This window comes from Rhinatrema bivittatum, chromosome 6 (genome assembly GCF_901001135.1).
Source record: "Rhinatrema bivittatum chromosome 6, aRhiBiv1.1, whole genome shotgun sequence".
Lineage (NCBI taxonomy): Eukaryota > Metazoa > Chordata > Amphibia > Gymnophiona > Rhinatrematidae > Rhinatrema > Rhinatrema bivittatum.
Window position 1 is genome coordinate 45,259,447 of NC_042620.1, and position 22,748 is coordinate 45,282,194.

Below are 22,748 nucleotides of genomic sequence, written 5' to 3' on the forward strand. Positions count from 1 at the left end.
TTTAACGTACATACACTACAGGGCCTGATGATCATTGTGTGGGTCTGCAGGATGGACCTGGGGGCTCAAACACATTCTGGAGTGTGGGAGTGGGAGGGAGGATTGTGGAAGAGGTATTCTCATGCTAAGCATGAGAATCACTTTCGGGCCGATACAGTACAGTGCGCTCTGTTAACCCGCCATTGGACCCGCGTTTTCCCTTACCCCTTATTCAGTGAGGGGCCGAAAACGTGCGTCCAACCCGCCGAACCTAATAGCACCCACAACATGCAAATGCATGTTGATGGCCCTATTAGGAATTCCCGCGCGATTCAGAAAACAAAATGTGCAGCCAAGCCGCACATTTTGCTTTCAGAAATTAGCGCCTACCCAAAGGTAGGCGCTAATTTCTTCCGGCACTGGGAAAGTGCACAGAAAAGCAGTAAAAACTGCTTTCTGTGCACCCTCCGACTTAATATCATGGCGATATTAAGTCGGAGGTCCCGAAGGGTAAAAAAAGTAAAAACAAAATTAAAAAAAATTTGAAGTCGGCCTGCGACTGTCGGTTCGAAAACCGGACTCTCAATTTTGCTGGCGTCCGGTTTCCGAGTCCGTGGCTGTCAGCGGGCTCGAGAACCGACGCCGGCAAAATTGAGCGTCAGCTTTCAAACCCGCTGACAGCTGCCGCTCCGGGCCAAAATGAGGCGCTAGGGACGCGCTAGTGTCCCTAGCGCCTCCTTTTGCCTGTTTCTACCGCTGGATCTCATTTAAATACTGAATCGTGCGCACAGGTGAGTGGCCTGTGCGCACGCCGAGAGAGCCGGCGTTTGCCCGTTCTCCTGTGGACTTTACTGAATCGGCCCGTTTGGAAGGGATAGTGCTGGGAACCCTGATAACAACCTGCATTAGCAGAGCTGTGCTGCTTTAGCAAGCCCATGGTAATGTTGCCACACTCTGCATGTCACTAATTGTGAATATAGTGGGTTTTAAAGTCCAATGCAATGGGGCATTAAAGCTTGCAGATTAAGCATGCTACTGCGATAGCTTTAATGCCAGTTAGTACAGTACATAGATCCCTGTGACTATAAGCAATGCAATTTAATTCAATCTATATGAGAACATTTTACTTTTGTTCATTCTATTTTCAAATGTATTAACCACCTCTCCCAGGTAGGCTACAAATTGGGAAAAATATGAAACAAACAAAATTATAGACAAATAATCAAAGTACTTTAAATCATAAGAACATATGATTTGCCATACTATGTCAGACTGAGGGTCCATCAAGCCCAGCATCTTGTTTCCAAGAGTGGCCAATCCAGGATACAAAAACCTGGCAAGCACCCAAACAGTAAATAAACAATTTTCTCAGATTTGTTTTCCATGTTCTACATGCTAACTTTAGAGTGCCCCCAAGTACTTATATTATCTGATAAACTAAACAAACAATTCACATTTTACCTGTTCTAGTCCTCTCATGATCTTAAAGACCTCTATCATATCCCACTACAGCCATCTTTTCTCAAAGCTGAACAGCCCTAACCTCTTTAGCCTTTCTTTAGAGGGGAGTCATTCTATCCTCTATCATTTTGGTCGCCCTTCTCTGAACCTTTTCCAGTATAATTATATCTTTTTTCAGATGCAGTGAACAGAATTGCACATAGTACTCAAGGGTCGGTCTCAGTGTGGAGTGATACACAGGAACTATAAAATTCTCTGTTTTATTCACCATTTCTTTCTTAATGCCTAACATACTTTTTGGTTGTTTGACCGTTGCAGCACACTAAGCCGATAAGTTCAATACATTGTCCACTAAGAGATCTAGATCTTTTTCCTGGGTGGTAACTCCTAATATAAATGTTAACATTGTGTAATTACAATACAGGTTACTTTTCCCTATGTGAATCAATTTGCACTCGTTCACATTAAATTTCATCTGTCATTTGGATACCTAGTCTTATAGTCTCATAAAGTCCTCCTGCAATTTATCACAATCCACTTGTATTTTAACTAATCAAAATAATTTTGTTTCATATGCAAATCTGATCACCTCACTCATCATTCCTCTTTCCAGATCATTTATAAATTTATTAAAAAGTATTGATCCAAGTACAGATCCCTGAGGCACTCCACTGTTTACCTTTCTACATTGAGTAAACTGATATTTACTACTACTACTTAACATTTTTATAGTGCTGCTTGATGTATTCAGCATTGTACAAATATATAAGAGACAGTCCCTGCTCAATAGAGCTTTCAATCTAATCAAGACAAACATACAGGTCAAGTGCCTTGGGGAGTTTCATATAGTAAGACAATGATTAAAATTAATTAATGATGCTGAAAGCGAACCATCAGACTTAAGATTTAAAAGCAGACTCATAAAGATGGGCTTTTAGATTGGATTTAAACAAGGTGAGAGAGGGAGATTGACGTATCAGTTTAGGACAGCGGTTCTCAACCTATGGGTCGCGACCCCGGCGGGGGTCGAACGCCCAAAACGCAGGGGTCGCGCGCTCCCGGTCTCTTCCGCTGCCGTTGCCGCCGGGCTGTCAGCACGTTCAAGCCCAGCGGGAACGGCAGCGGCGCTAGAAGAAGCTCTGCACCCGCGGCTGGGCCTTTTCTTCTTCCTGCGCCTGCCCCCCCCTCCCATGACCCGGAACAGGAAGTGAATCGTGGTGCGCGGGAAGGAGAGAGAGCCGCGCGAAAAAGTAGCAGCAGCGGCTGCAGCATCGGTCCCCGAGCAATAGAAGCAGCCGGTAATGGAGAAAGGAGACAGCAGCATGAGCCTCCCGCGGCCGATGGGATTCTTCTTTCTTGGCCAGCGGAGGCTGCTGCAGCTCCCATTTGTGCTCGGGGGGAGAAGAGGAAGTGAGTGAGAGAAAGAGAGAGAAGCAGCCAGCCTGCCTGTGTGTGACTGACTGGTCAGAGAGCTGTTGTGTGTGTGTATGTGAGAGACAATGAAAGTGATTGCTCAGGGAGATGACTGATGTGTATGTGAGAGTGTGAGACAGTCAGGGAGGTGACTGATGTGTGTGTGTGAGAGAGAGAAAAAGCATGGAAGTGAGAAGTCTGGGTATGTGAGAAAGCATGGGCGTAAGAAGCCTGGTGTTGTGGGGGTGAAAGAAAGCATGGGAGTGAGAAACCAGGGTGAGTGTGCATGCATGAGAGAGAGAGACTGCTTGGTAAGGTGATGGTGTGTGTGAGAGAAAAAGACTGGTGTGTGTGTGTGAATATGAGAGAATGTGATTCAGGGAATGAGAAGCCTGTGCACGTGGAGAGTGAGCATGGAAATGAGAGAGACTGGTGCGTGTGTAACAGAGAGAAAGTGATTATGGGAATTAGAAGCCTGTGCATGTGGAGAGAACAAGCATGGGAGTGAGAGACTGGTGAGTGAGTGAGTGAGTGTGTGTGGGTGTGTGTGTGTGTGAGAGAGAGAGAGAGAGAGACAGAGAAAGTGATTATGAGAGTGAGAAGCCCATATATGTAAGTAGAACACGGGAGTGGGAAGCCTGTGTGTGTGTGTGTGTGTGTGTGTGTGTGTGTGTGTGTGTGTATGGCATGAGAGAAACCGTTCAGGAAGGTGACTGGTGTGTGTGTGTGTGAGAAAGTGATTATGAGAGTGAGAAGCCCGTATATGTAAGTAGAACACGGGAGTGGGAAGCCTGTGTGTGTGTGTGTGTGTGTGTATGGCATGAGAGAAACGGTTCAGGAAGGTGACTGGTGTGTGTGTGCCAAAGACTGTTTGGGAGATGATTGGTGTGTGAGAGACAGAAACTGGTCATGGGGGCATGACTGGTATGGTGTGTGTGTGTGAGAGACATGGGCACTAAGGAAGAGGACCATAAGTATAGAGCTTAGCTTCTACTGCTGCTTCTGGTGAGTGCCATGGCCTGCAGGGAAGGGGAGTAGGAGAGCTGCTGGAGGGGGTAAGTAAAGGTGGCTTTTTAAGTTTATTTTTCTTGACTGCCATTTTAATTGTGTGATGTCTGCTTTTTTGAAATATTTTATTGGTGTTTGGAGAATGTTTAATAGTTTTTATGCGTTTTTAATTGTTGGATGTTCATAGCTGTTTTGAAACATTTATTCTGCTTATTAGTATAGTTTTACAATTATTTCTGTGTGGGGATCTATAGCTGCTTGCTAGTTCTGTTTTCCTAATAAGAGGTGTATTGGTTTTTAGGACCTGATTTAATATTTGTAGTGTTGCCTTTTCATAGATAGGGTTGCTCCTGTTTGAGTGTATTCCATAATACAGGTGTAACTGTATGCGGATTAGTTTATGTGCATTACTACAGATCCTGGGAGTATGTTAGGTCGATTCTGTGTCTGTTACCGAGATGAGATATTTTGCTAGCATGTAAGTGTTTGTATCGGTCTTATTTGTTGTGTTTTCTCAGAGGACATGCATTGGTGGTAAACTGCTGTCTTTTCATAAGTAGGGCTATTGAGCCTGGAAATAGAAGGAGTTTGAGTTGCTGTTACTGAGATGTCACTAGAACCAGAATATCTTTTTTGTAGGGTGAGTTGTATGGGGAATGTCATAATTCTGCTTTACATCCATTATTGTGGGTCAGGGGGGTTCCTGTGGATACAAACTGTACTTTTACATCTAGCCCCGTGACGATCATGGTTCAGTGTGCCATGCATGTGAGAACCTATGGTGAGTTGAGTTACATTCACATTATAAATGTCATAATTAAATGATAAGTGTGCACTAAAATCCAACCCCATCCATAACCCCGCCCCCATATGACCAAAGCCCCGCCCTCACCCCACCCTCACGGGGCGAGGGCGGGGCGAGGGGTCACCGCAACATGAGGAACTGTATTGCGGGGTCACGGCATTAGAAAGGTTGAGAACCACTGGTTTAGGAAGTCTATTCCAAGCACATGGTACAGCCAGGTGGAAAGCATAGAGTCAGGAACTGGAGGTAGAGGAGAAGGGCATAGAAAGATATGGCTACATAAAAAGACTGCAGAGAAAGATGCTTTTACAAATTTTCTGTGGAATGTAAGAAAAGGACCTTGCCTCTTATGCTATCACTTTTTAATTTTCTTAGGAGTCTCTCATGAGCAACTCAAGTAAAAATCAAGGGGCAGATTTTAAAACCTATGGGGTAGATTTTTAAAAAATGCGCGTTCGCGTACTTTTGTTGGCGCACCAGTCGCAAACAAAAGTACGCTGGATTTTAGTAGATACGAGCATAGCCGCGCGTATCTTCTAAAATCCTGGATCGGCGCGCGCAAGGCTGCCGATTTTGGGCAGCCGGCGCGCGCCGAGCCGCGCAGCCTGCCTCCATTCCCTTCACTTCCTCTACCTAACCCACCCCCCGGCCCTATCTAAACCCCCCCCCCCTACCTTTGTCCATGGATTTACGCCTCCCGGAGGGAGAAGTAAATCCACACGCGCCAGCGGCCTGCTGGCGCGCCGAGACGCAACCCGGGGGCAGTTCCGGAGGGTGCGGCCACGCCCCCGGGCCTGCCCCCGAAACACCAAGTCCCGCCCCCAAAACGCTGTGTCGATCGGCCCTGCCCCCGACACACCCCCGACACACCCCCGACAAAAAACCCCGGGACTTACGCGAGTCCCGGGGCTCTGCGTGCGCCGGCAGGCCTATGGAAAATAGGCCTGCCGGCGCGCAAGGCCCTGCTCGCGTAAATCCGGGCGGATTTATGCGAGCAGGGCTTTTAAAATCCGCCCCTATGCGCGCAGCTTACATTTGTACGCGCTACCCAGCACGCACAAATGTATGCCCAATTTTATAACATGCGTGTGCAGCTGCACGCATGTTATAAAATCCAGGGTCGGCGCGCGCAAGGGGGTGCACACTAGTGCACCTTGTGCGCGCCGAGCCCTAGGGGAGCACCGATGGCTTTCCCTGTTCGGAGAGGCCTCGGAGGGAACTTTCCTTCGGGCCCCCCCACCCCTTCCCCTATCTAACCCACCCCTGAAGCCCTACCTAAATCCCCCCTACCTTTATTTTGTAAGTTACGCCTACCAGCTGCTGGCACGCGATCCCCCAGCACAGCAGCAACTGGCTGCTGTGTCGGAGGCCTCGGTCCCACCCCCACCCTGCTCCCATCCTGTCACTTTTACAAAGCCCCGGGACATATGTGCATCTTGAGGCTTTATGCGCGTCACCGGGCCTATACAAAATAGGCACGGCGGGCGCAGGAGCGGTTACGCTCGTAAATCCTGAGGATTTACGCGTGTAACCCTTTTAAAATCTGCCCCCAAATGTTTTAGAAAATGGGCAACTTCATTGAAAAACTTTCTTTAAAATATTTCCTGAATGTTTTGTTTTTTTTTGTGTGTGCTAGCTTACATGTGGACATACAACACATTAAGGATTCTTTCTCATTCATGAATGATGGAAGCAAAAATATAGTTTCAAGAGATGAGACTTTTTTTCAAAGTATTTGCCTATCAAATTGAAGGAGTAAACCCTTTCAACACAACTCCCTGACAATAATCCTCATAGGCAACCATTGCAGTGCTGAGGATCTGTCTGGCCTTGTGATAAGTAGGTGGAAAAATTACCCTCAGATAGTCTGCTTATGCTAATAATTATCTACTCACATCACTTTCAGCAAATAGCTCTCTACAGACCTACATGTGAGACCTTTGAATTCCATGAATACAAAGAAGCTGAATGAGAACAAGAATGAACTTTGTGAGCAGTAGGGTGGCCAATAGTCAACCCTAAATATATGGGGTTACTGTTTAAAGGTTTCATCCATGCCAATACATTCTTTCTGGAAACACAAAGGTGCCACACGCACTTTCAGGATGCATGTTTCTTTTCAGGGAGCACTGGGCAAATCAAGCAGGAGGAAGAAAAGGTGCCTCTACACAGTATCGGCGAGTACTCCCTCTTTGCCAGTTACTACATTGGATCCCAGTTTGCTTCTGCATACAGTTTAAGCTTCTCTTACTTGCCTATAAATGCATTCACTTTGTAGCTCCTCATTACCTATCTTCTCTCTCCCCCTTCCCAAATCCCCCGCAAACTCCGTACATCAAGCAGATCACTCCTACTGCTCCACTGCCAGCTCCTGACAGCATTTTCCACCTTACTGCTTTATGTGCATAAACTAGACTCCCTGAGCCAGTGTGCCATGCTCCTTCTCTGGTTGTATTCAAATCTAGTTTAAAAACTCACCTTTTTGAAGCTGCTTTTAAATCCTGAAACACTTGTCTACAATAAATACACTTCCCATAGACTCTTGTCATGTATGTTTGTCTTGACTAGACTGTAAGCACCATGGATCAGGGACTGTCTCCTATGTGTATCAGTACAGTACTGAATATGTCTAGTAGTGCTTTAGAAATGAGAAATAGTAGTAGTAGTAGTAGTAGTAGTAGAGCTAACTCTACTTTGGTGTACGTACTACCATGTGTTCAATATAGATACTAAGGATGTGCCTTTGTTTAAAATGGCATAGAAAATGTCAACAACGTTTCCTATGCTTCATCCTTTCATTTTGTAAATAACACAAAAAAAAATAATTAAATTTTGTTCATTTTTCTTTCATTTCGTTTGTCTGCCCAACTCTCACCAATTAAATCTGCATTGTGAACTTTTAATGAAAAACCCCTCCCCCAGTTTTTCCCTTGATCCCTTCTCAAGCCCGCCCTTTGATGTTACCCTATCCCTAGGTTCCAAATGGAGCAGGAGCGACTGGGGATTGCTCCTACTCCATTTTGACCTGGAAATCGAGTAAGATTAAAGGAAGGGTCCAAGGGGGTAAGAGATATGAAGGGGGGGGGGGGCCTCTTTACTATTTATTTCAAGTTTACAGTTGGACTTAATCAGCCGGGGGAGGTGAGGGGAGGGGGTGGCTGGCTGTCGGCCTTTACGTTTTTCATTTGCATGGCAATAGTGTGTACTAAAATGTTTAGCACCTACTACTGGAAAATAGTGTGTGCAGAAAAAATGCCAAGAAAATAAAAAAAAAAAAAAACAACAAAATGAAATGAAAAAATACTACCAACAAAAATGAAAGTAAAACAAAAAAATCCCTGTGCTAATCTAATACGCACATGCATGTTTTCTGTGAACTCATAAGTGATTTTTTTGTCCAGAGCCAAGTACATTTCTACTATGCTGAGAAGATGAAGGGTTATTTTTAAAAACTACAATGACAGTTTGCTTTTATATTTTTCTTTAAAATAATTTCTGATCCAAGATCCCCTTCATTGTAGAATACCAACATCCAGATTTCAAATGATAATTCATTTTCGAAGCCCAAACTGCTCTTTTTTCGTTCTTCCAAGAGAGATTTTGTTCCTATTATTCAGTCTGCAATCGTTTGTCTTTAAACACACATTCTTAATTGTTGCCTCAAATATTCCTCATTTTATGAATGCAATCTTGGTTCTTAAATTCATTAATATAGATATTTAGCTGACTCAATAGTCACAGTTTGTGGTGTTAACGAGCCTTTGTTCATAGCAGTAATGGGCAGATTGTTTAATAATGTTCAATCTGCTACATGATCCACACTAATAATGTACCACCATGCTAATTTAATACACCATTGGACTTTTTTCTAAACTATATAACTATCTTAGCCAAGGAACACCATAATTTTGCTTCACCTCAAGAGTAATATAAATCATAGCCTTCCCTAGCAGAAAGTGACATTGCAGCACTATATTCCAATATGCTCAAAAATGATGCCGTGTATTCATGCTGCGACTGTGGTCTTACCATTTACACTTATTTACACTTTGGTCCAGCTTCAGCAGATGATAGCTTCTCATTCTACACATTTATTACCAAGGTCACCAGAATAGTCTGGCCTCAATAACACTGCAGTTTCTGAAAGTTTCAGGTTTTTCTGAAATAACCTGATTGTATATACTTTATTCTATTCTTAGGCATTCTTGATAGTAAATTACTGAAGGAACTTTTGATGCATTTGAAGAGTTGTCCATCTGTGCAATTTTTCATCTGTACTTAAGCAGAAAGCTACATGTGTAAGTTTAAAAAGAAATGGACAACAGCAGGAGTATCCGATGGCAGGATCAGTTAGGCTGGTAGGGTTTCCCCAGTTCCACCAGCCAAAGAAAGAGTGAAGCAGTTGATAACCGAATAAGCAAGGCAAGAGGTGTTTTCCAAGCCGAAATGTTGGTGGACAAAACTGTGGGTCTTGTGGGGTTCCCTAGGCTCTGCCAACCAAAGGGAACCCCACTAGAGGCACCAGTGGACAGAACAGAGGGGCTGGATGGATTACCAGATTTTGCATTAATTTTGATGCTGTTGGTTACCATTTTATTAGGTGAGGTGCCCTCTTGACCCACCAGGGTATAATGAGGGGGCCCAAACTCCCTTAAATTTTAAAAATGGGTGCTGTCAACTTCTTTGGGAAAGGAAGCCCCATCTAGTCATATCAAATTTGAATGACTTGACCTCCCACCATTCAAACTTTCTTTTCTTGATAAGAAGGCCCCACCCCAGCCATTACAGCAAGTGGTGTTCAGACCGTCTGCCTTAAACTTGAATGTTTAGTGTCATGTTCACTTCAGTGCTGCATGGAGTTCCTGCCCCTGCAATAAATGCATGTGAGCTGGTTGTTTCAGCCATGTATTATATGTCACCTCTGACAATTTGTTAGGAACTTTAATGGATAATAGCAATATAACAAGAAGTTAATCATATGCATACATGGAAGAACTCACAGTTCCTCCACTGGCTTCCTTAGAGAATCTTTGCTTGTGAAGACTCCCCTTATCTAAAAACTGTAGCCATGCCCTTGCAAGACCCTAGTGATTGCATCATGAATGTTGGGAATGAGCACATCTAAGCCAGTGCTGAATAAGTGGACTCCGGACTATACAAAGTAGGGGGATCCACTGAAAGTAACACATGGTGTACTATGAAATACCAATTAAGCTCCATAAATTTGATATGCATTATTTCAACTTCCTCTGTGACCTTTCAATGGATCCCATGTTTCTTTCCTCGCTCCATACCAGTTGTGGGATGATGTGAGACCAGCCAATTTTTGCATATAAGAAAATCACAGGTATCTGCTTGAGATCCTTTTGGGCCTTCTTCTGAAACTCAAAGCTGCGGGATGACACCAGTTCTTTGCCACCCAGATAAATTATCAGAGCATTCAGCATGAAAAAACATCTACTTCTGTGAAGCAATGATGGCAGTAACTGCTCCCATAATAATCTTCAGGTTGTGATCCATTGCAGGTGTATTTTGTGAGGTGTTCACCCGTTGACCCCGTAGAAGCTCTCTTTGCTGCTCAAAACTCATAGGACTGACCACATATCTACACTGTCTGATTTTGCATTGGTCCATGAATACCTTCTCACAAGAAACAAGGAAAACAGGAAAGGGAAGGAAGGGAGCAATAGTTGATTATAAATTAATGTAAACTCCTCCCACCTTGGAGTCCTTGGCCAAGAGTGAAATGTAGGAGATCCTCAGTATTATCCTATGGAGGCCCAAAACCCACCTGATCAAGTCTCCCTGTGGTAGGGAGGGAAAACAGGGATAAAGAAAGGGAACTATGGCTGTCAATGATAAAAACCTAATTTATTCCTAACACCAGATAGTCTGTCAAACAATTACACGTGTCCTTCTCTTTACTGTCTCCCTAGGTCATGTGTGAGCATTTGTGTTCCTTCTGTAGAAGACTTCCTGGGTAAGCATGTTTTTGCTTTCCTTAGCCTTTTTCTTTCCTTTCTATTTTTTCTTTTTTTCTTTCACTGTCCTTTATTTTCTGATGTGTTTTCCATTGTCTTTAGCAAAACAGGCCTATATATTTGACAGGTGTGTACACACTTGGGGTAGATTTTCAAAGGGCTGCGTGCGTTAGATACGCGTGCAACCCCCGAAAACCTACCCCTGCCTCCTCCTGCGCGCGCCAAGCCTATCTTGCATAGGCTCGGCGGCACGTGCAAGCCCTGGGGCTTGCAAAAAAAGGTGGGGCGTGGGCGGTCCGGGAGCGGGGCATGGCCTGAGCCTCCAGGCACAGCGGCCATTTGCCGCTATGCCCGGGATCGCGGGCCACTGTCGGCCGGCTCGCGTAACTTCTTCAACAAAGGTAAGGGAGGGTTCTAGGTAGGGCTGGGTGGTGGGTTAGGCAGGGGAAGGAAGGGGAAGGTGCGGGGGAGTGGAAGGAAAGTTCCCTCCGAGGCCGCTCCGATTTCAGAGCGGCCTCGGAGGGAACGGAGGCAGGCTGCACGGCTTGGCGTGCGCAAGTTGCACAATCGTGCACCCCCTTGCGTGTGCCGACCCTGGATTTTATAGCATGCACGCAGCTGCGCGCACATGTTATAAAATTGGGCGTAGATTTGTTCGCGCCGGGTTGCGTGAACAAATCTTCGCCCGCACGCAGGTTTTAAAATCTGCCCCTTAACTTTTTTCCATTCTGACTTGTCTGAAATTCTTTGAGTATGTAGCTGGGCTCTGTTGATTGTTACCCTTGATTCTCACCAATCTGTACTTACTAACTTATTCTTAAACAAAATCAAAAAAGAAAATTCCCTTGCATAACAGTTCTTAAGAAAACTAAACATGTTCCCTTGTGATTTAACTATTCTGAATAATTTTGTATCATCTGCAAATTTGATAACAGTCGTCATATTCCTTTCCAGATCATTTATAAATATATTGAAAAGCACCGGTCCAAGTACAGATCCCTGAGGCACTCCACTGTTTACCCTTTTCCACTGAGAAAATTGACCATTTAATTGTACTCTCTGTTTCCTGTCTTTTAACCAGTTTGTAATCCACGAAAGGACATCGCCTCCTATCCCATGACTTTTTAGTTTTCTTAGAAGCCTCTCATGAGGGACTTTGTCAAATGCCTTCTGAAAATCCAAATACACTATATCTACTGGTTCACCTTTAGCAACATGTTTATTAACCCCTTCAAAAAATGAAGCAGATTTGTGAGGCAAGACTTCCCTTGGGTAAATCCATGTTCCATTAAACCATGTCTTTTTATATGCTCTGTGATTTTGATCTTTAGAATAATTTCCACTATTTTTCCCGGCACTGAAGTCAGGCTCACTGGTCTATAGTTTCCTGGATTGCCCCTGGAGTCCTTTTTAAATATTGGGGTTACATTGGCCACCCTCCAGTCCTCAGGTACAATGCTAAGCTTAAAGTCAATCCTGACAAAGGAGATTTTATAAGGAACTTCGACCTTAGCTGCCTCCCCCTTCCTAAAATGGCAGGCTCTTCACTACAACTCAGAGAAGTAGTCACCACCTTAATACATAGTCTTCTTTACAATATTATCTCACCTTCATTCTCAGACTTTACATCCCTACAAAAACCTTCCAGTCAGCTACTCAGCATCTTCTAGAATTCCTTTCTCCCCAAACTATAAGATTCTCCATCACCTGTGAAAGAGCCTTTACATTTGCAGGGCCAACATATTGGAATTCCCTTCCCTTAACTATCCGGTCCCTTAAGGACTCTAAGCACTTCAAGAAAGCTCTCAAAACATCTGTTTAAGGAAACCTTCTCAAATTCTTAATATTCTATCTCTCTCTCCCTATTTCAGTGTTTTAACTTGAAGGTAATCTATTTGCAGCAACATGCTCAACGATGAGATGATTTTACTAACACATATTTTACTTGTAATATGTAATGTTCTTATTTTACTTGTAATATGTCTCTTTTAATTATGTATATTGCCTATGTAACCTGCAGTGAACCTTAGACATAATTCTTGGCAGGATATAAATACTTTTTAAATAAATAAATAAAGGTTGTTGCTTCTTTGATCTCAAGCCAGCAGATTGCCATGAGAAACTTAAGCATGTAAATTCTCTCGATAAATTCAATCACTATCTGACTGAAGTACTCAAGTGTCTAAACTTAAATTCAATCTTGACAAATCAGAGTTTGTAAGGAACGTCGACCTTAGCTGCTTCCCTTTTCCTAAAATGGTAGGCTCTTCACTACAACTCAGAAAAGTAGTCACTACCTTAAACATGAGTCTGGCTTCTCCTCTCATCTTTTCTTCTCACATTTTGGGTCTTGAGCAGTGATGACATTTTTCCCTACATTTTATCTGAAGGCCTCACCTAGGGCACAGGCCAAGGCCCAAAGCAGGAACTGCTGCCTAGACTCGGACAAGAACCAAAGCTGGGGCCTCACCTAGGGCATAGGATGAGACCCAAAGAGGGGGCTGTGGCCTATACTTGAGTGCAACACTGGCACTTGGATCCATCCAGGCCCAGGCAAGATGCCTACACTAGGTGCTGGCACCTTGACTCAGACCCAGGCATTGGGTCTCCGGACTAGGCTGCAGCATCGGGCCCAGGCCTGGGCTGAGGTCCAGGTGTCAAGACCCTGCCACCAGTTAGGGCTTTGGCATTGAGGCTGGGTCCAAGCTGAGGTCCCAGTGATGGGACTTGGCCTCCTGGTGGAGCCACAGCCTCAGGCCTGATCCCAGGCTCCAGCCTAGGCCAAAGCTGAACTTGTGGCAACTTATCATGGTCTTGGCCTATGCAAGGCCAAGGCTTCAGCTAGGACCTAGGTAGGCATTGCCAGTGGACCCTCATTGGACTGGGTAAGTGGGGGATGGGTGATCCAGGCCCCAGTATTTTTCTGGATGGTTGTGAGGGATGGGTGGTTGGGCCAAGGGGACCCATTTTCATTTTTTTCTTTATTTTAGGATTTAAAAAAAATGTTTGATTCTTTTTTTTTCACATAAATGAAACAAATCAAACATTCAACGAACCGAAATTCATGTGAAAAAAATTCCCGAAAACTAACCGATAAACAAAAATGAATTTTTATCACTGCACATCCCTACTGCTTACGGAATCCTGTGTCCTCAATTTAGATGATGTAATCATTGCACATCCCTACTGCTTACGGAATCCTGTGTCCTCAATTTAGATGATGTAATGACTGCTCAGCAGCCCATGAGCACCATCTTGTTAAAGGATCCAAATAGCCCAAATATGCACACATCCAATTGAAAAAACTTTTACCCACCTGAAGCAGTCCTAATGTGCACTGGAAAGCTGGGCTTCCAAATGGCAGATGAAATTTAATGTGGATAAGTGCAAAGTGATGCATATAGGGAAAAATAACCTTTGCTATACTTACACAATGTTAGGATCCATATTAGCAGTAGTTACCACTCAGGTAAGAGATCTAGGTGTCATGGTGGATAATACATTGAAATCATCAGCTCAATATGCTATGGTGGTCAAAAAAGCAAACAGAATTTTAGGAATTATTCGGCAGGGAATGGAGAATAAAATGGTGGATGTCATAATGCCTTGGTATCGCTCCATGGTGAGACCGCACCTTGAATACTGTATGCAATTCTGGTCACCGCATCTTAAAAAAAGATAAAGTTGCACTGGAGAAAATACAGAGAAGGGCGACCAAAATGATAAAGGGCATGGAATGAGAAAAGGTTAAAGAGGTTAGGACTGATCAGCTTGGAGAAGAGACAGCTGAAGAGATATGATTGATGTCTACCAAATCATGAAAGGACTTGAATAGGTTAATGCAAATTGGTTACTTACTCTCTCAGATAATAGAAGGACTAGGAGGCACTCCATGATGTTAGTAAATAGCTGATTTAAAACAAATCAAAGAACATTCTTTTTCACTCAGTGCATAGTTAAGCTCTGGAATTCATTGCCAGAGGATGTGGTTACGGCAGTTAGTATAACTGGGTTTAAAAAAGGTTTGGATGAGTTCCTAGAGGAAAAATTCATAAACTGCTATTAATTAATAAGCAATAGTAGCTTGAGATCTATCTAATGTTTGGGTACTTGCCAGATACATGTGACTTGGATTGGCCACTGTTGGAAAGAGGATACTGGGCTTCATGGACTCTTGGTCTGACCCAGTATGGGATATCTTATGTTCTTATGATCTTAAATGAAAAGAAAAAAATCTAGCAGTGCAGGTCCCTCCACTCCCATACAAATCTCATCCCTTTTTCCAAAATGTCCCCCAATCCTTCGTCCTCCATCAGGCCATTGATCCCTTTTTCTACCCTAGCCCTCTCCCTCAACCCCTCCTTGACACACTATATAATTCTTGGGGCCTGGAGTGCCCCCTAGAGGGAAAAGTATGAAAGATGCCAGCCTGCACCATACTGCAAGTGACAGCACAGTGGGACCTACTAGCTCACCAGGGATTTCAGAGTACTTCAGGGGGAGGGGTTCATCAGCCTTTTAGAAAAAGGAGCAAGGTTTAGAAGAGGGGAGGATCCTGCTCCACTAGCTTTTTTATTGTTTTCTTTTTTCATTTAACACCATTAGGTTGTCTTAGCATTCTCATGCACCCGTGGAAAGTTAGCTACAGCTCCAGAGATGCAGCTAACTTTTTCGGAAAATAAGTCGGCTTGTGATATTTCAAGCAAGTCACATTATTTTATGTACATGAGCTTACCTAGTAACGAGCTGCTTTGCAATCTCTCAGGGAAAAGGAAAATACCTACTGTACCTGAATGTAACTCATCTTGAGCTACCAATGAAAAAGCATGAGCTAAATCTAAATATAGAAAGAAAGAAATGCCTCCATGTCTATCTGAAAGCAGCATAACTCTCCAAACAAGTAATGGAAAGATACCAAATTTGGCATGCAAGGAAGAAAATGAGAAGATCTCAGTTGTTTGAAAACTGGAAGCACTGGGTCTGTATTTTTGGAGAACTGAGCCTCCCAAAAAATTCCCATTGCTTTCTATATGAAACAATTACAGGCTATAGATTGTTAACTAGTATTTCATTCCAAAAGCCCCATCTCACCCTTCAGCAGTTTGGCGTGGACCTACACAGGCAAACAGAAACAAGAAAAAAAAAAACAACCTGAAGCTGCTGTGGAACAATGGTGCCAAAGATTGCCTACCTCATCCCACACTTTTCAAGTCACACGCCCAAATACATATACCCCACCAGACACATACAACAGCCACATACATCTGTACCCCCCAAATGCATCACAGACACATACTTCCCAAGACATCCCTACAACTCCCCACTCCCCACAGTCACTCACTCTCTATCTACACACATACTCAAATCCTCCAAAATTTTACCTACTCACCTACATCTCTGGCACAAACACAAACACATAGTCCATGTGCCTATATGTAAAAAATCACCGAAGCTAATGATTTCCGAATTATCCCTAACAACTGAAAAGCAGGTTGTTAATACAAACAAAAAACACACTTTGAAATGTCTGTATGCCAATACCAGAGGTCTAAGAAGTAAGATGGGAGAGTTAGAGTGTATGGCAGCAAATGATGAGATTGACATAATTGGCATCACAGAGACTTGGTGGAAGGAGGATAACCAATGGGACAGTGCTATATCTGGGTACAAATTATATCGCAATGATAGGGAGGATCAACTTGGTGGGTGTGTGGCACTTCATGTCCATGAGGGTATAGTATCCAACAGGATAAAGATCATACAAGAGACTAAATGCTCAGTAGAATCTATATGGGTAGAAATCCCATGTGTGTTGGGTAAGAGTATAGTGCTAGGAGTATACTACAGTCCACCTGGACAAAATGGTCAGACAGATGATGAAATGCTAAGAGCAATCAGGGAAGCAAACCAATTTGGCAGTGCAATAACAATGGGAGATTTCAATTACCTCAATATTGACTGTGTAAATGTAACATCAGGACTTGCTAGAGACATAAAGTTCCTGGATATAATAAGTGACTGCTTCATGGGCTCCATTTTGTAAAAAAACACTGTGAGTGAAGGACTCGCTGAAAGGAGCTCAAACTTACAGACAGACACCATTGCAGCTAGCCCCTGATGAAGTTGTTATCACGAAACACGTGCTGTGTCGGGTGTACTGGGCAGGATCTTTAAAATTGCTACTGCTTACCAGAAATCGCAGGCAGGGCGTTCAATCCATCGCTGTCTACAAATTCTACATAATTAAGATAAGTGGCTTTCTTCCGTGTCTGTAAAGTGTTGGTTTTGAAAAATTGAAAAAGGAGCACAAAAGAGTTTACATGAATTGAGTTCCCAGTAAGAACTCTAATAAGACAAATTCTATGATTATATGTAAGTGAGCCATTCACTTGTTTTTGGAAAAACTGATTCTTAACAGTGAACGCTATGTGAAACATGTTTTAAATACGTGCATGTTGGCTCACATATGAGGGTTGTCTTAGGCAAAAATATTTATTCGTATAAATATTTGGGAGTGTTACCAAGCTAACATAAAAAGCATTAGTATCAAGAAAATCACAATTAACATTGACTATAGGTTTCCTTTGTCATCATTAAAGTTCAGTGGAGATTAAGAATTCTGATTTGTGAAACTGATACTATTTAAAAGTCTGGCCCTGTGTACTGTAGTGTATTGTTAAATGATCATGCATATTATTTTTCTCAGTTAAAAAAATCAACTTTGCTGTATTTGCAGTCAAGTAACCACGGTCCAATATAAGGACAGACAAATTAACTTTACCATGCTTGGATTTCCTAGGTGAAATCTTGTTCAAATATCTTTATTATTTTCAATAAAAGAACAAAATAACAAATACAATGGACAATCAGAAAAAGATACATAGTCAGCCATTATAAAGGAAAAATAAAAAAAAAAAGAAATCAGAAAGGAGTATCCAACCCCACGATTTAGTGGGGGAACAAAATTTAGCATAATATCAAAATTTCTTATTACCTGCTGCCAAAATGCATTCAAGAAAGAGCCACAGCATAGGCATCTAAAGGTTTCCACAGCAAAGATCAAGAATCAAGAAGGTTGAACTTAGTAGCAACTGCTTTTTCATATTTTCTATACATACATGGGGTAGATTTTAAAAGAAGCGCGCGCGGCCTACATGTGCGCGTTCTATCCGGCGCATGCATATGTACGCCAGATTTTATAACATGCGCGTGCATGTTCCCTCCTAGGCTGCTCTGAAATCGGAGTGGCCTCAGAGGGAACTTCCCTACCCCCCACCCCACTTTCCCTTCCCCTACCTCCTCCGCCCTTTCCCCCCTTACATGCGTGCCAGGGCTTTACGCGCGTCACCAGGCCTTTAAAAATAGGTCCCGTGCTCGTAAGGCCAGTTGTGCGTGTAAATCCGGCAGATTTATGCACGTAACCTTTTGAAAATCTGGCCCATATTGTGTTCCACCAATAATGCTCATTGAGTAAATCACTGTTCTTCCAAAATGACAGAATTAATTTGACTGTAAACACTAAAAAATAATCCAATAATTTCTTGTGAGGAACAGGAAGATAAAAAGGAAAGGCCGCCGCACACAAAATTACAATGCGGTATGTAAGCGGATATTGTAAATATAAAATCTCAGATATGATATTCCAAATTTTCTGCAGAATTGTTGGATGATGGGACAAAAAAATAACATATGGGATAAAGTAGCTTTAGGAGACTTATAAGACCAACAGCTATGCTGGCTCTGTATAATTTCCAAGGGGGTCCACACCGCCCTATGCGTAATTAATAAGGAAGATTGTGTCAAGCTGGAAGATAAAAGAAACTCATAGCGCTATACCCCAAAAGCAGGCCCACTCAACATCCTCATCCTTGCATACTGCAGGCTCTTTAAAACAGGAAATTTTGTCTTCTTAATGGCTTTATAAATTCTAGACGCCAAATGATCCAAGTGACCAAAGTTACAATATAAGCAGAAAAGCATAATTTGGAAACCAGACTTGAGCCCAGACAATCAAAGTTGAAGCCAGCAATAAAACTGAGTCTTTTGGAAGAGAATAAATATGTACTAACTCCTCTACAGGAAGCAATCTGTGATCTTTGAATAGGTGAAATAAAAACCAAATCCCTTCAGTTTGCCCCATTTTCTAGTTCTAGCATTCCCCATTAATCTCAATATGCGAATGAAACCATGGAGAAGCCAATTTATAATAATTCCTCTTGGGATTGAAGGAAACTTTCAAATGGTCAAATTCAATGAGTGCTCTGTGAGTGGATCTTATTATGGGATTCAATGCAATAGGATGAGGAAGCGAAATCTCTGGGAGAACCTCAAAAGGAAAAGGAAAAATTGATCTATGTTCCACATCTACCCATCTGGGATTACTTTTTAAGTGTAAGGAGTTGGACATCCAAAAATAACTTTGCTGTAAGATATAAGCCATATGATAACTATAAAAATCTGGAAAAGTCACCCCACCATTACTTTTATCAACCTTCAATTTAGAAACAGCAATTCTTGGGAGTTTATGCTGCCATAAAAAGTTAAGCAGCAAACAGTCCACTTGCCTATAAAAGTCAGAGGAAAAAAAAAAAGGGACCATGAAAAACATAACGTTTAATCTAGGAGCAAGTATTTTGATCATATTGAATCTATCCCTCAGGTGTGATGAAGGGGGGACCATTGGAGAAAGGACCTTCAAAGCATTTGTAAAACAGGTTTCACAATTAGCCGTAGTTTGGGTAAGTGTGTCAAAAATATACCCAAGTATTTAAGTCAATCTTTCATCTTCTGAAATGGATGTGAAGCAAGAGTTTCTTGCCTACCCAATATATTTAATGGCAACAGCTCTGTCTTTGCCAATTCACACGATAACCCAAAACAGCAAAATATTTAGGTATGAGAGAAAATAGGTATGGCAACAAACTTTCAGGTTCTCCATTAGACATCAATACATCATCTGCATAAGCAGATAATTTATATGTATAGTCACCCACAATATCTAGGTTGTAGCAAATAGCCAATAGTAGTGGTTCCAGAGCCAGGTTAAATAAAAATGAGGGGACATCTTTGTCTGGTGCCTCTATGTAATTCAAATCTGGAGGAAAGTCTATTGTTGACCAATAGACAAGTCAGAGGATGATGATATAACAATTGCACATTAGCCAAGAAGGAAAGCCCAAAATCAAACCACCATAATATGGCAAAAAGATATTCTCACTCTATTCTATCAAAAGCTTTTTCTGGATCTATGGAAAGAGTGATCATTGGTGAAGAGATCAATTTATCTAACTCCATAATATGAAAAAATAGATGGGAGTTGTTATCGATTAGCCGATTCTTTATAAAACCAAATTGATCTTGGTAAAAACATAAGAACATACGTGTATTGGTGCATTAACTCCCCCAACCATATGAGAAGCTAAAATCTTAACAAAAATTGTATAGTAGATATTTAAAAATAAATTGGCCTTTAATTGGAGACATATGCAGGATCTCTCCTTGGCTTTGGTAGCACCACTATACAGGCTTCAGAAAAAAGTGAGCAGAAAGCACCAACATATTGATATAATAGACAAGTAACCTCGAAGTAAGACATTTCTGAAAAGCTTTGTAAAAGTCCACCGAAAATCCATCTCATCCTGGTGCTTTCCCACCATTTAGCGCAGAAATAGCCTTGAAGATTTCCTCAGAGGTGAGGGGCCTTTCTAGATTGGTCTGCTGATCTTGGCTGAGTATTAGATGCTGTATCTGAGAGAGAAAGTGGTTAATAGAAGAAATATAATCATGGGATTCAGACATTTAAAGACCATGATACAAATTCTTAAACACTTCTAAAATATCTGAATCAGAAGTGAACCTGCAATTGTCAGTTGTATTTATTGCCAGTATATGCTTCTTATCCCTCTTTTTTTTTTTTTTTTTTAGATAGTTTGCCAAAATATGACAACCCTTATTTTCAGTAGAGTATCTAGCTTTCTGAATAAACAGATTTACCAACTTACAAACTTAATAACTTGTTATATTCATACATAGCTTTCAATAAAGGAAGTAACGTATCCTGAATGGGATGAGAAATGTGGAATGTTTTCAATTGATCCACCAATGCTTGTAAGCATGAAAGCTCTTGTTTTTGTTTTCTATGCAGGTTGATTCTATAGCTAATTATCTTCTCATAAATAGTTGTTTGAATGCCACCCATAGAGTAGAGAAGACATCAGCAGTAATATTGTGTAGAAAATAATCATCTTATCTCTGAGATAAGCTGCAAAGGTGGGATCTTCTAAAAGACCTGAGTTAAACCGACATATACAGGCTTCAGAGGTTGAAGTAGAGATGTTGATATGTATAGCAACTGCAGCATGATCAGAGATTAAAATAAGATGACTAGAAGCAGAAACAACAGGCATTAAATTCCCAGAAACCAAAAAGTAGTCTATTCTGGAGTAAGTGGAATGAGGAGAGGAAAAAAATATAATCTTTCTTAGTAGAGTGATGCAGTCTCCAAGGCTCAGCTAGACCGAGTGAATCTATTAAACCAGTAACAGTATGGTCCTTAGACTGAGATATTCTAATTTGAGACTGTTTGGCCAAAATAGGGTCCAACACTTGGTTGAAGTCCACTCCTACAATTAATTTTGAAGACTCCTACCAATCAAATGGAAATACACCTGTGGAAATAAAGCAGGATCATCAGAATTTGCGGCATATTAATTAAAAATTAAATCTGTCATTCCTGATCAATACCAAAATCAAAATCCATCATCCCTTATCAACAGTATGGTCCAAAACCTGGATCTCAAGTCTTGTGAAACAAAATAACTAACCCAATCTTGCTTCAATTTAAGAGTCTCTAAAGCAAGAGAGGTGTGTTTCAAGTAATAAAGCCACATCCACTTACAGAGACCTCAAATAAGTTAAGACTTCCTTATGTTTAATAGGGTATGATAAACCATTTATCGATTGAAGACACCTACATGAAAATCTCGATTCTACTTATCTCAATTAAACATCTCCTAAATTCTCTGAAGCTCATAATCAACATCGACAAAACTGAAATAATACTCATGGACAAAAAACCCAATCCAACTCCTCCACCCCTGCCTTTACTTGACAAACAAATGAACTCTATACTCCCCACCACCCACACCAGAAACCTTGGAATTATCATCAATAAAGAACTTTCATTCAAGAATCACATATCAAATAAACTGAAGAAGGATATCACAGACTTCTAACCCTAAGACACTTAAAACCGTTTCTTAACCCTTATGATTTCAGAACGGTCTTACAACTACTCATTTTCTCCACCTTCAACTACTGCAACTCCTTACTAATTGGAATACCTTATTCAAACTTCAAACCGCTCCAAATTCTGCAGAACTCAGCAGCCAGAGTTCTGACAGGAACAAAAAGAAATGAACACATAACGCCCATATTGATCTCACTTCATTGGCTCCCAATTAAAGCACGCATTGAACACAAATCAATGACCATCATTCATAAAATTCTAAACAATGATCATCATGGACTAAATGGCTTAAACATAACCTCCCAGAATCCTCAAAGAAACCTACATTCAAACAACTCAGGATGCTTATACATCCCCCCATCAGAGATGCACATCTAACAATAACAAGAGAAAGAGCCTTTTCCATTGCCTCCCCTAAATTTTGGAACTCCCTACCTAAAGATATGAGAACCCAACCCAGCCTTAAAATGTTCAAAAAAGACCTAAAAACATTGCTGTTTCGCAAATTCTACACTGACCTTCATACTTCTGAACATCCTAACTCCCAATCGAACTTTCATCCAAAAACCTCAAAATAACTTCTCTCCAAGCAGAACAAACAATCCCTCCTCCTCCCACATAATGATACTTTCTGGACTTGAAATGTTTAACCTCTGTTTAATATGCACATTGTTATATTTTTTCCACAATTGTTAAGAGAGTTACAATTTAAATTTTGTAAACCGTTATGATGGCTTTACCGAATGACGGTATATAAAACTCAACAAATAAATAAAATAAATAAATACATTTATGTTTAAGAAAATCGGGCCCAAAAAGCAAAGTGGAAGCCGATCAATAATTGCAGAAAAGC

General features: G+C 41.7%; 1 long non-coding RNA gene across 1 annotated transcript in view; it reads right to left on the reverse strand.

The window, feature by feature from the left end:
- Nucleotides 1-17,966: 17,966 nt before the first annotated feature.
- The window catches only part of LOC115093195, a 255,492-nt gene continuing 250,710 nt past the window's right edge, over nt 17,967-22,748 (reverse strand). The window contains exon 3 of the long non-coding RNA XR_003857210.1: nt 17,967-20,394. This is a non-coding gene — a long non-coding RNA (uncharacterized LOC115093195). The remainder of the gene's footprint in view (nt 20,395-22,748) is intronic.